General features: G+C 37.8%; 1 long non-coding RNA gene across 1 annotated transcript; it reads left to right on the forward strand.

The window, feature by feature from the left end:
* The first annotated feature begins 1,456 nt into the window (after positions 1-1,456).
* LOC137040679 (uncharacterized) lies at positions 1,457-9,937 on the forward strand. The gene is made up of 4 exons (XR_010897966.1): positions 1,457-1,499; positions 1,612-1,686; positions 9,594-9,651; positions 9,796-9,937. It is a non-coding gene; the product is annotated as an uncharacterized lncRNA (long non-coding RNA).
* The last annotated feature ends 3,875 nt before the right edge of the window (positions 9,938-13,812 follow it).

Here is a 13,812-nt window from a genome sequence, read left to right on the forward strand (position 1 = left end):
AGAAATCATTGTAATAGGCTGGTTTGCTGATCAAGAAACGTGTCTGATTAATGTCAATGTTGCTTCTCAGTTTTGTGTAACTGATAAACTACCATTCAAAAGTTTAGGGTAAGTAATCATTTTATTCTGCAAATATCAAGTAATGATGCTGAAAATTGAGCTTTGGTTAGAATAAATTGCACATGTACAATATATTCAAATGGAAAAGTTATTTAAATTGTAATAATATTTCACTCTTACTGTTTATCACTGTATTTCTGATCTAAATGCAGCCTTGGTGAGCATACGAAACTTAAATACAAAATCGTAATTTTAGACTTTTGGCATGTAGTGTGTAAAACATATCACTATATATCATTAGTAGTTGTAGATTGAAAATGCCCATGATTCTTACCATTCTCTGCATAAACCCTCTGTCTAATAAACTTTGTTCCAGCCGGTCTAGATCTTCAGTCGACACAAGTGGAAAGATGCCATCCTCGTCATCATCCTGGATTTGGGGTAAAAAGCGCCTGTTTCCCACTAGAGACTGGACCAGTGAAGTCAGGTGGTTTATCTTCACGTCCATCTTCTGTAGTGTTTCCAGAATTGCCCTTTCTACAGCTGCAATACAGAAGGTCATTTAGCTTAGAGTTCAATATTTGTTGCTGTTGTTTTTATTGATGAATGACTTACATGTGCACTGACTCGAGACTGGATTTTCCAGACCCACACCAGAAGTACCTGTAAGTAAAAATGTACTGTCAGGTTTTCAATGTTAGACGTATTCTCACATGTGCCTCTGCCTTGGTGGAACATGTCTGGGTTACATTTCACCCTAAATAATGTGACACTCTCACTCTTTTCCAGATTTGCTTAAAAGAACTTGGGGAAAATGGGGAACTTGGTAAGCAAAAACTAAAGTAAGCTGCTGCTGATGGTTTTCATATGTAAAAGAATATCATTTGTAGGTACTCTGCTGATAACATACTCTGCTCTCTTCCTTGGTGGTCACCCGAGGGTCTCAGGACAGAAAAGGTTTTCACTACCGATTGAACAGATAATGTCATTTTATATATATTAAGTATTTGATTGTTTTTAAATGTTGTGAATATTTGATTTTGTCATGACCATTTAATGCTCTTTCAAACCAAATCGGTCAAACCTGTCTGACCGATACCCGATCTGGCAAAAGAATACGGATGCTGAGTATCGGATCGGTGGGTCCCTAGTTATCTGTTGTTGTTTTTTATTTTATTTTTTATACTTACTCTGTGATCTTCCTTGGTAGTCACAATCCCCTGAGGGTCTCAGGACAGAAAAGGTGTGCTCTATGGATTGGAAAAGATCATGTCATATAAAATTAGATTTTTTTGAAGTGCTATGAATAATGTTTCTTACTTCCTGTTCTATTGTAATTAATGCTCTTTCACCTTGTGTGTTAGGTGAATCAATATCCCAGCTGGCTCCGTGATAGTCTGTCTGAGAGACGCCCACTGGAGCTGAGAAAGGTGGAGGAGGTAAGATTTGCTTGTTACCAACACAAATTAATGCATACAAATGTGTAGCTGATTGAAAGTTCAGAAAAGAATAAAACCAAAGAAGAAAAAGGTACTTTTACCTTGTGTGTAGGTGAATCAACACCCCAACCGTCTCCATGGTGGTGTGCCTGAGAGACGCCCACTGGAGCTGAGAAAGGTGGAGGAGGTAAGTTGCACTTGTAATTTATGTAAGGTTACTAGACTAGACATGCGAAACACTATTGGATAATTCTTATAACTGACATTTCTCTGGGCCAGTCAGAATCTTAGTAGCCTGACGTGGTCATACTCAGTTCTAGTCAGAATATGAGTCTGAAACCGCTCCATTGGGTTGTGATGATGAGGCGTGTTTCTTCTGAACCAGGAAAGACATAAATCGGTTGAAAAACACCTCATCATCACAACCCAATGGAGCAAACCAATCAGAGCAACGAAGCGACGCATTGTCAAATGTCAACAGACAGAGCTCAACTGCACTGTGTTGCCAAGTCCGTGTTTTTTCCGCGGTTATGTAACTATGTCCAAGGGTTGAAGCGACTATTATGTGATATATAGACCCATAAGTGCGAATTTTAGCAGGCAACCTTACCAAAATAACACACATTTTGCCCCCAAAACATAATTTTTCCCACGAGAACCCCACGAGAAGCTATTTTTTAGGGCTAGTAGGCCTAGTTGGAGGGTTTTGTTGTAAAAACTTGGCAACCCTGTCTGCACACACGCTGGAATACACGATCTTTGCCGGTGTTGTAAAAAAATAAAATAATTTATTGATACACAGAGTACTTACCCAACATGATCATCATCTTTGAGAGAAATGTTGAAGGTGATGCAGATACAAACAAGCTCTCCGTTTAGGATTCGAGTAAATATAATCCAAGCCCCTTTGATGACGTGATGATTACGGTACTGTTGATCATCTGTCTGTCATCGGCTAAAGCCCGCCCTGATGATGTCATTGGTCTGAACAGTTTCTGTTCGGGGATGATTACTCCTCTATGGAGCGAGTCCAGACGGAATTACCCGACCTAAAAATGGTGTGGGAATCTTAGCTCACTTGCGGCCGAATCTTGAAGCACACAGCGTCAACTGACTGAGCATATTTATTGACTATAAAGTAGCCTATCATATGAATAAGTGCTAACTGACAGCTTTTGAAATGTTTATCTTCTGCTCACCAAAGCTGCATTTATTTAATCAAAAATACAGTTAAAACAGTAATATTGTGAAATACCATTACACATGAAAACATCCCTTTTCTATGTGAATATAGTACAGTGTGATTTATTCCTGATTAAAGCTGAATGTATCCTCATTACTCCAGTCTTCAGTAGCCGCGTTTCCATTACCCTTCAAATTGCGCAAATTGAAATTGCGATTTCAAAATACGCCCAATGGAAACGAGGCAATTCCGCAAAAACTCCCATATATCGCAAAAAAGTTTTTACGCTCTCATGAGATGGTTTTTCAGGCAATTCGAAAAAGGACATTTTCGCAATGGAAACGTTTTTTTCGCATTTACATGTCACCTGTTGCGGTGACGCATTGCTGCAACATAGGGCCTATATGTTATATTTTCCACTCAATTGTGTCGTAATAACAAGATCATGTAGTTAAAAGGACATATATTTTATATATTTATATATTATATATATATATATATATATATATATATATATATATATATATATATATATATATATATATATATTAGGGCTGTTTCGAATGCCATATTTTGAGCTTCAAAGCTTAGGTGGCAATCAATATCGAATATTTGAAGCTTTCGGTGGGTGGGGCTAAATATATAATAATAGTGTCGGTTTGCATTTGTATCATCTTTCACGACTTCACGTTTCGCTCTTCGGCATCGTAAATGTGTTGCGGCAGACCCAGTGGAGTGCAGTGTTGCATTTGGTGCAATATGATCAGGTGGCACAAATTCTTTAAATATTAATAAACATTTAATAATCTTTTAAATAGAACAGTTTCCTGTAAGCATTACACGGGCAGGTTTATGCTCCGAAAACGGACAGTGCATACAAAACACAAAGTCTGTTGAGAGCAAGAACTTTAATAAGGTATTAATAACGAACATTTCTTTAAAACAAATGAATGTGTTACTAATTTACTAATTAAATTAGTAACACACAGTGATTTAAACGAACTGTAATAAATAAAGAACACGGTAGCATGCTTATAAACAGTTGAATAAGAATAAATGAATTGTTTTTAAAATGACACAAAATGTAATATCTATTACAATTAGTTTTATTCTATATAAGGGATTTATTTTGTCTTATTCTGACTTTTTGTTAATTTAAATCTTTAAAATGCGCGATGCTTTTATTGAAAGCATGTGGCGGTGTTTTTTTTATTTATTATTATTATTAGCCTGCAGTTCGTTGAACTAGCCTACATTAATTTATTATTCGTAAATGTAATAATTACTGACACCGTAACGGGTTGGCTATTTAAATTTAAAGTAATTGTAATAAATTTTATTCATTCCCTTATATAGAGTAAACTGTAATAGGTTAAATAGAACAAGGTAATGTTAGCCTAGCTAGACAGCTCACATTTCAATGAATAAAATATTTAGGCTCTTTCAAACACTTAGCCTATATAAATCGCAACCCAGTGGTTGGAAACTATTGTGAAACTACCTATACTTGTTTCATGTTGTGTGCGAGGAAGATGAGTTTGTCCACATTTTCTGGTAAAGGGGAACTTCGGGTCTTGTTGACGATGTAGCCAGCTTTTGAGAAAATGCGCTCTGATGGAGTTGAAGTGGCCGGAACGCAAAGAAGGTGTTTGGCTGCAAATGCCAGTTTAGGGTAGCGGTCACTGTTTTGCTTCCACCATGCCAGTGGGCCCGACTGTAATTTAGTAGCATCTCTCAAATACTGCTCCATCTCTGTCTTTGCGCTGTCTCCGTGTTCTTCTTCCTCTTCGTCATCAGCCTGCATCAGCATTGAAATCTCCTGCTGTTTTTTTTTCGCGGGTAGTGGTGGCGCATCCGTCTCCCTTTCTCCGTGGCTTGCTGACAGCACTTCTCCCTTGCGAACGATCTGTTGCTGATGCAGAGGTTCAGCTAGTCTGACAACCTAAACAAATAGCATTTTCTTAGTCTAATCTATGCGTAGCGCACACAATAATCTTAGTGGCATAATCCCAATACATTTTAATTATTTACTAAAAATATAAGTCTAACCTCAATGTATACCAGGTCCTTCTTCTCATCCTCAAGGAATTTAAGGTGCTTAAATCTCACGTCTAGTGCTGAAGAAAGGAGATAGATGCTGGTGGGTTCCAAATTTAACAGTTCCCATCTGCTGTCAATCTCCTTGACAAGGGTATTCTTCATTTCTCTGATGACAGGGCTGTCATCCTCTTCTGGTGACAGGTGGCGTTTCTTCAGGTTAAAGAGCATTGGCACTGTTGCCGACAACGACAAGTTTGCCTCCTGTGATAGTAGTTCTGTGAGTGTGAGCAGGGGCCCAAGTAATTCTGATGTCTCTTGTGCCAGTTTCCACTGGTCTCCTGTCAAGTCAAGGGTGCGATTTCCTTTCTTAGTGATGCTGGGATCTGACAAAACAGCTGTCACTGGCCATCGCTGCTCCACCAGTCGGCTAAGCATTTCATACGTAGAGTTCCAACGAGTAGCAACATCTTGAATGAGTTTGTGTTGTACAACGTTCTGCTGCGTTTGTTTCTCTTTCAAAGCAGCTGTAGCCTTGGCACTTTTTTTGAAGTGCCCTACGAGATTCCTGGCAGCTGAAACTGTGCGACGGATTCGGTCCAGTTTCAGAGCTTCATTTATGCATAGTTGCAGCGTGTGTCCTGACCCCTTGAACGGTTCCCCATTTCTCCGGTTCTTTATTCAGCGTCTCGGTGCACAGCTTCATATTGCTGGCATTGTCGTGAACAACGGCTATTCGCTTGTAATTTGGAATTGCGAATGCATCTGCCGCGTCTCCAAGCTGTTGTGCAATGTTGACTCCTGTATGGCTTGACTCAAATGCTTTGGTTTCCAAAACGAAGGCAGAGAGTTCCCACTCCTGAGTTATAAAGTGACAGGTGACCGCCATATACGCCTCCATACTCACGGAAGTCCAAATGTCCGTTGTGAAACTTAAGGCCGTAGCTTTTTCAACGAGAGCATGAATTTGGCCTCGCAGATCGCTGTATTTAAGAGACAGGGTGTTTGAAATACTGGAACGGTTTGGGACAGTGTAGTCTGGCTCCATTATCTTCATTAATTTTCTGAAGCCTTCGCCTTCAACTACATTAACGGGCCTCATATCCATAGCGACAAACTCCACTATGGCATCTGTTATCTCTCTCTTTCTTTTCTCTGTTAATGGTTTTCGGAATTGCAGGATCTGCTGTGAAGTTTTGGGTGTTGTTGAGCATGTTGATGGCTGCGATACCTGTGGATGTACCTATAAACAAATTATTATTAGCCTGTGCTGCTTTATGTTTTTAAATAGTGTCGTATTTGCAATTAGCCTATTTATCATAGCAAATTAAGCGCATAAAAGCAGTTTTTTTGTGTTTTTTTTGCCGCGAGCTACTTACAGAACTCAGGTGATTTTTCAAACTTGTGGTGCTGTTGTGGTAGGCCAGTTTTAAATCGCATATTTGGCACACTACCTTTGTCTTGTCATCCTCACTTAATTTAAAGTGCTCCCAAACAGCTGAGGTCTTGGGCATTTTGTACCTATTCAGTATGAGATGAAATAAATCCCTACGTTCGCCAACGGGTGGTTCAAGCATGAGTGAGAATGAGTCCGCGACGGAAGCCACGTGTTGAAAAAAAAAAAAAGAATATTTGAATCTCAAAACTGAAAATCGAATTTCACCTCACCGAACGAATATTCGATTATTCTAGTACAGCCCTAATATAAATATATATATATATATATATATATATATATATATATATATATATATATATATATATATATATATATATATATATATTTTTTTTTTTTTTTTTTTTCATATATTATTTTCTCCTAATAAGGACTACAGGCTATATATACTGTAATTAAAACATATATTCAAGAAATGTATTAAAACAGAAAGAGCTAGTCTGTATTTTCAGCCTTACTCAAAGGCAGAGGAAACAGGCCAGTTACGCACATCAATCCATTCCAGACGATCTTAGTTTGCTTCTTATCTAATAAACAGGCAATTCATTTATGAAACATCGATCAAAATAAAAATACAATTTACACAAAACTAAATATTTTTTTAAGAAAGATTTTCTAGAAAATAAAACTCGAAGTGATCAAAATCATGTGACTCCCCAGGTCTCAAACATATTGAGATTCTTGCGCATGCTGCTCACACGTAGCCTATTTAGTTTCGTAGTTAGGCTGTTTTCTTTAACCCACGGCCGATAAAAGCGCAGACGGTCTCATTTTTTCCTTCTTCCTTTAAGAGAGATGAAACAATTCACAATACTCTGTCATTTTTAGCTCTACAGATGAGTTCAAGACATAATTATAAACTATAAACTGTCTATTTTTATTTGTGGACTCGGGGAACTAATTATTTTGCACTCACTCCAAACGCTGTCTTCATTAAAAAAAATTATTTCGTTTATTAAATGCCAATTGTTTCGTTTCCAAAGCATTTCTAAATTCAGTTCATATGTCCAACAAACGAAATATCTAGACAAAATAACGAAAGTGGTAAAAATAAAAAATAAAATAAAAACATTTGAGTTACCATGCAAATTCAAACATTTCGCTCTTCTCGGGTTGCTATGCGTCAACCTGGCGCGTAAAAGTTGATCATTCTTCACAGATGACGGTTTCGGTTTGGAGAGAAGACGAGAGGGAGTTCTTTATTAAACTCATAAAAGACAATATAGGATTACAGTAATAATGGATTCTAAACACAGAAACGCTACATTATCATCTGACACACACACACACACACACACACACACACACACACACACACACACACACACACACACACACACACACACACACACACACCTTATATCCGTGCCACTTAAGTAACCTAAGGGGCTTTCCTTGCCATTAATGCTTGGATAACACACACGTCTCCTTCCAATAAAAATAATGGCTAGTGCGGTGGATGGGATATACAACCAAGTGCTATCGTTTTGGACTGACCTATCGCGAGAGGAAAGTCATATGTTTTAGTCGCATAACTGCAGCTATGGAAACGCAGCTAGTGTCTCATGATCCTTCACTAATCACTCTCATATGAGAATCTGATCATCAGCACACATTTATGATTATTATCTGTGTTAAACAGTTGTGCTGCTTAAAAATGTTGTGGAAACCATGATACATTTTATTTTTCAGGATTCTTTGATGAGAGTTCAATGGACAGCATTTATTAAATAAATTATTATCTTTTGTAATGTTAAAAATATCACTTGTGATCAATTTAATGTAGCCTATGTCTGATCAACAAAAGTATTAATTTCTCTCTTTTTTAATTTTACCACAAAGGTATGAATGGTATGATGGTTTCCGCAAGATGAAGCCGCACCATGAGCAGCAAAACTGTTTTCAACACTGATAATAATCATAAATGTTCGTTGAGCATCAAATCCCAATATGAGAATGATGAGTGACACTGAAGACTGGAGAAATGATGATAAATTCAGCTTTGATCACAGAAATAAATGACACTTTACTATACATTCACGTAGCGAACAGATGATGTACACCAGAATAATATTTCACTAATATCCTAGATATAGATATATCTATATATAGATTACAACCTTTGCGTGGGAACTGGCGTACGTACGTTTCCAGATGTGTTTTGTGCATACGCACGCTTTATAAATGAGACCCCTGGACTAGCACCTGGTTCTTACTGATGGGAAAGGGGTAATGTTGGTCTTCATTTGAGCATTCCCACCAGACAGATACAACTTAAATTCACCTTGAAAGCTGGGCGGACGCTCACACCGGGTCTGCTGTTGGTCTTCCAGATTCCTTTGTTGCTGATTGACAAATGCTGTTGATAGTGGGGCTGAGGGGTCATTAGCTACAGTTGTGCAGCTGTATGTTTTAACGTTTACATAGTTTAGCAGTTCTTAATCCTGTTTCTGCATGGGAAATCTTTTATTTCACTCAGGAACATTCATTCATGGATTCGCACAACGCAACTGCCTGCAGTCTTCACACACAGATGACACTTACTAGAGAAATGTAATGTGATCTACCTCTATAAATAATAACATTTAAATGTAAGAGATTTAAATTAAGAAATTCTGCTCTAATTTGAGTGCTGTTTTTTTTAAAGTACCAGTACTAATAAAATGTCATATCGTACCGATTTTAAAAGCAGGGTATCGCGATACTTTTCTAGTATATCATGCAAAATCGCAGCTTACTCAGCAAATGTACATCCATAACATTTGAATAATTTGGTTTTCTTTTATGCATTTCTTTCACCAGAATATAAGTCAACATGTAATCTGTATTATTCATAGCAATTCTTTAATTTAATTTTACATTGACTTTTTTTGGGGCACATTTTGGAATGGCTGGAGGTTTCGGTGCTGGTGGAGCACTTTCTGTGTCTGCAGTTTTTCTTTTTTTAAGGGGTGGTGGTTCTGGGGCCTCATCATCTGTTGAATAGATGTGATCGGAGCATGTTTTCTTTCTAGGAAAACAAAGACACAATATAAATCAGTCAGTTAGACTGCCTCTGTGTCAAGCTGTCTTACAGAGGATCCTGGATTTCCACCCCTGCTAAGCCAGTGTTTTACAATTTCCATTGGCCTAAAGTGAATTGGAAGCAAAGGCCAGCATTTTTTTAATGCACAGAAAAGTATTCTTGACACTTTATTAAAATTGTGGTTAAATCACTGTAGTCATATTACACTATTTTAACAAAATCTTTACCCGCTATTCAATTACATAAACATTCAGTTGAGCCATTTTAAATATAGTTGAAACAAGCTAAAGGATGATTTTTCATGTTAAACTATTTACTTTGTCTTTTGTGAGGACTTACTTGGGAATCCTTTTTCCAGCAGTTTCTGATTCTGAACTTATATCTGATGTGTAGCTGGCCTTCTTCCAGTTGCTGACTACATTGTGAAAAGATGCTGAAAAATGAAATGCTGGTACGGTTACATTTTTGTTTCTTAAAGCTATATGCAAGATCACGTTTTACTGTATAGATAAAGGATGTACAAAGATTTTGAAAAATGAAATCTAGGTATAATTGGTGAGAACATCCATAATTTACTCTTAGCTGACTCGTGCAGGATTCTTGCCCTGTGTCGGGTCCACCCTTTCTCTGGCTGTGGCGGCTCCAGTGTTCTCACACTCATCCTGTCACGGTCTTTGTATGGTGGACACCAGGAGTAGCCACCTTCATACCAGGATTTGGCAACTGGGCCCGTTGTCCCCTCTCCCTCAAACTCCACTATTAGGTACATTGTTTTTCTTCTTTTTCTTTTTTAAATTAATATATATAACTGCAAGCCTGAAAACCATATTAATTATTAACTTGGATAATAATTAACTGTACAATTGCATAAACTATGGAACAAAAAGGGCTGAAATAATGAATCGGTGTGTAATAGAGGAATTGAAACAAAATGATGCCGATATGGTACAAGAGAAATTTAGTTTTCTATTTCCTCGAGCTTGCAGAATTTGACAGATGTGGAGAGGTCATCAACTAAATGACTGCCGAGTGTAGAGGATGATAGGGGATAATCAAAGAAGGATTCCTGGTGGGTGAAGGAACTATAAGCTACATCAATTTCGTCCCTGAATGAAATGATGTTTTGTAGGGATGTCCCGATCCAATCACATGATCAGGAATCGGACGTGCTGGCTCCTGTGATACATTACAACAGCCCTAATATCACCCGTGTATATTCGCCAGAAGACGCGAATGAGAACGCGTGCGCTAATCTGTCTCTGTGCATCATCCGAAAGCGCGCACTCGTCTCACAGCGCGCAAATATTGGGTTCTCTTTCAAGACTTCCGCCTAAACGGACCAACTCACACAAGATGATGATTTTTATTTCATTTAAAGTGTTTGTTTTTTAAATAAGTTTAGTTTTAGTTAGTTATTTGATGCTATAAAAACGGCTGTGTGATGTCATGATTGACAGCTGAGATCGACGTCTTCTCTGAGTTAAGTTGTCACTGAGGCACAGGCTTTTTTCGGGATTTTTGGGAGCAGATAATTTAATTTAATTTAATTTCCATAAATGTTTATTTCACACCAACATAATTAATTGTTCTGCATCTATGAGAGTCTGGGTGTGCTTTTGATATCGTCGTTGTACTTCCTGCTCTGTGCAACTCCGGTCCCGGACTTTTTTATATTTACTGTAGCACTAAAATCCAAAAGTGAAGAATTTATGTTTATTTATTACTTGATTGTTCAATCTCACAGAAGTGCTCTGTTTGTTAGAGTTGTTGAATGTTAAAATAAGGTGAATAAAATAAAAAATAAGGAACATCCTGGTTCGTTTTTTCGCTCCTCTTTATTGTTTTTTTATGTATTATAGAAGCATCGGATCGGGACTCGGTATCGGCAGATACTCAAAATCAAATGACTCGGACTCGGGGGCAAAAAAACCTGATCGGGACATCCCTAATGTTTTGTAGCTTAGCAACTTTACCGCCGATGACAACGTGACTGTTCGCCTGGTCCAGTTTAAAGGTATAAAGACTTGTCCTTAATTCTTTATATGGGCTTGCCTCATGAAAGGATGCCGGTAGAGGAACAGTCGTATGCTGTTTTTTGAGCAGATGTGGCCTGGTTCTGGTTCTGGGTTTTTTGCAGCTTCTTTGCATCTCTGAGAATCTTTTTATTATTTGACTCAAAGGGTTTCCTCAGAAGTCTTTTGAGTTTGTTTAGGTGATTTTCATATTTAAAAGCACTGAAGTTATCTAGGATGCCATGTTTTTTTACATCATCTGCAAGATGTATAAGGGAGTGTGCATTGTACGATAGGAATTGTGGACCATACAGTTGACCGAAGTGAGTGACAAAGAGAACCAGTGTGTCATTGGCATAATCACAGTCATCTTCAATCAAACTGTTGTTGGACAAAATGGAGATTCCCACAAAAAGCAGCAAAAAGTTGATCTTTCATCATGACAGGTCCGGTATATAGTAAAAACTGCCTGAACTCTGTTGCCTTCCACCTGTCCATTTCTCTCAGTGCTCTTGGTTTCCGTGCAAACTCCATGGGCACATTGCTCTGAGCATTCACTAACCTTTCTGTTAAGGTGTTCATTTGAAATCCTGACAGCCCACAAGTGAGAGGACCCATCTTCAGCCACAAGTGGAGAAGTCTCCTCATGATTCCTAGGCACACGAGGTGCATGTAATCCAGGGGGAAACCGGAGACCATGTCGAGGGACGTTTCTTCAAGGGGTGACATGCCATGATGGTGATCAGAATCTGTCTTGTTTTTAAAGCTCTCATTGTTTCTCAGAGGCATGTCATTTCTTGGAAATGTCATCCTGTTTTCCAGGTACACTCCATCCTGTGTGCATTTTTCGCATCCATGAAAGCCTGCGTGATCTTTAACCTTTTTTAGGAATGCACGAGCAGGCAAGAGCTGTAAAGATAACCTCACTCCTTCAAATTCAAACCCTTTTTCTAATTCATTTACTTCAGTGATGAAGTCTTCAAGGTATTGACTTAGTGAAGTAGGTTTACATGTGCCACAAAATAACCCTATCGTCACTGGCTCCTCTTGTCTGATGTTTCGCAGTGTTCCTAGAATGGGCCAGAACTGTGTTGCTGAACTTTTGAATAGAGGCAAACCGTCGATGTTGACCTGACGCTCCAAGGTGTGAATTTTGCTCAGAATGTCGACGTTTGATGTAGCACCTCTGTAATTGAATTCAGCACTCCCAAATGGTAATACTGGCCACCAGCCTTCTCTTGTATTTCAGGGTTTAAACGCACAGTTCCCAGCAATGTCCTTGAGTCTTTTGGCAGATTTAAACTATGCTGACGGAGCATGTTAAGTAATGAATTCAATGCCACATGAGTGATTTTGTGTTCAGTAGCCGTCTTCTAGGGAAGTTTGATCGGTTTCAGATCCTGACTCTGTGTCTGATTCACTGTCATAAAGGTCACTTGCCATATTGATAGCTTCAGTCTCATCAATATGAGAGACACAGTCCATAAATGTGTCTTCATCAATTTGAGTTTGACAAGTGTTACTCGAGTCGCTGTGCATGCAACCCAACTCATTCCCCCAAGTTGTCTGCAGTTGTTGATCTACCTTCTCCTTTGCTTTTCTTCTCAGTGTCCAGTAGGATGGTTCATTGCAAGCCATAGTATTAAGACCTTAACACAAACAAACCCTTTTTTTTCTTCTTCTTTTTTCATCACGGCCCTAAGATATTACCAAGATAATTAACACAATTGATGTACATACCTTCAGTTTACTGTGGATGGATGGTTGTAGATATAGCTTTCTGTAGTCAAATTAAACAAATTACTTAGTTAATAAATGCTGAACTTTGAATAATTCAATTGTTTTAATGAAATTGTCTTGTGTACTTCATGATTATATAAATATTGAGATCTATCTATGATTTAAATCAAAGATTGAATATGAAAATATTCTGTAGCATGATGAAATGAGAACTAAACCTATATTTAAACTAATATTTATTCTCATGAATTACATTCTTGGCCACCAGATACAAAATCAAAGTGCCGTCTAAAGTTTGATCTGGTAAAAAGGACACAAAATATGTGTTTTACTTTATGAAAGTTTATTTTAAAAAATTAAATAAATAAATAAATGAAGTGTTATTTATTCCGATGATGAAGAGTTAAAATACTATTTATTCCTGGGAAGGTTTTAATGTCACATGATTCTTTGGAAATCAGGCTAAAGTTTTTTGTTTTTGTTTTTTAAATCAAAGCCACTTGAGCCTTTTTTCCCAAAGAATCATAAAACATTAAAAACTTCACAGGAATAAATAGCATTTTAAAATATATTCAAATAGAAAAGGGCTTTTTTAATATACTTTTTTTTCTTTTTTTGATACATTGAGTGTTGGTTTATATTGAGCACATATCTAAACAAGTGTCTTTGGATATAGAAATTTTTGTTTTCCGTCTCGCGAGAAGCGAAATCGGATTCTCTGTTTTTAGAGCACGCGATTGGCTGTTTGCTGGTGATGTCACACCTCAATGTGCGCGCGCTCCAGTTGAAGCTGGAAACGGAGACTGCGCTAGGTCTGTAAGTCAGATTATCATCTACACGAAGGTAATCATGTTTAACAA

This window comes from Pseudorasbora parva, chromosome 14 (assembly GCF_024679245.1).
Source record: "Pseudorasbora parva isolate DD20220531a chromosome 14, ASM2467924v1, whole genome shotgun sequence".
Taxonomy (NCBI): domain Eukaryota; kingdom Metazoa; phylum Chordata; class Actinopteri; order Cypriniformes; family Gobionidae; genus Pseudorasbora; species Pseudorasbora parva.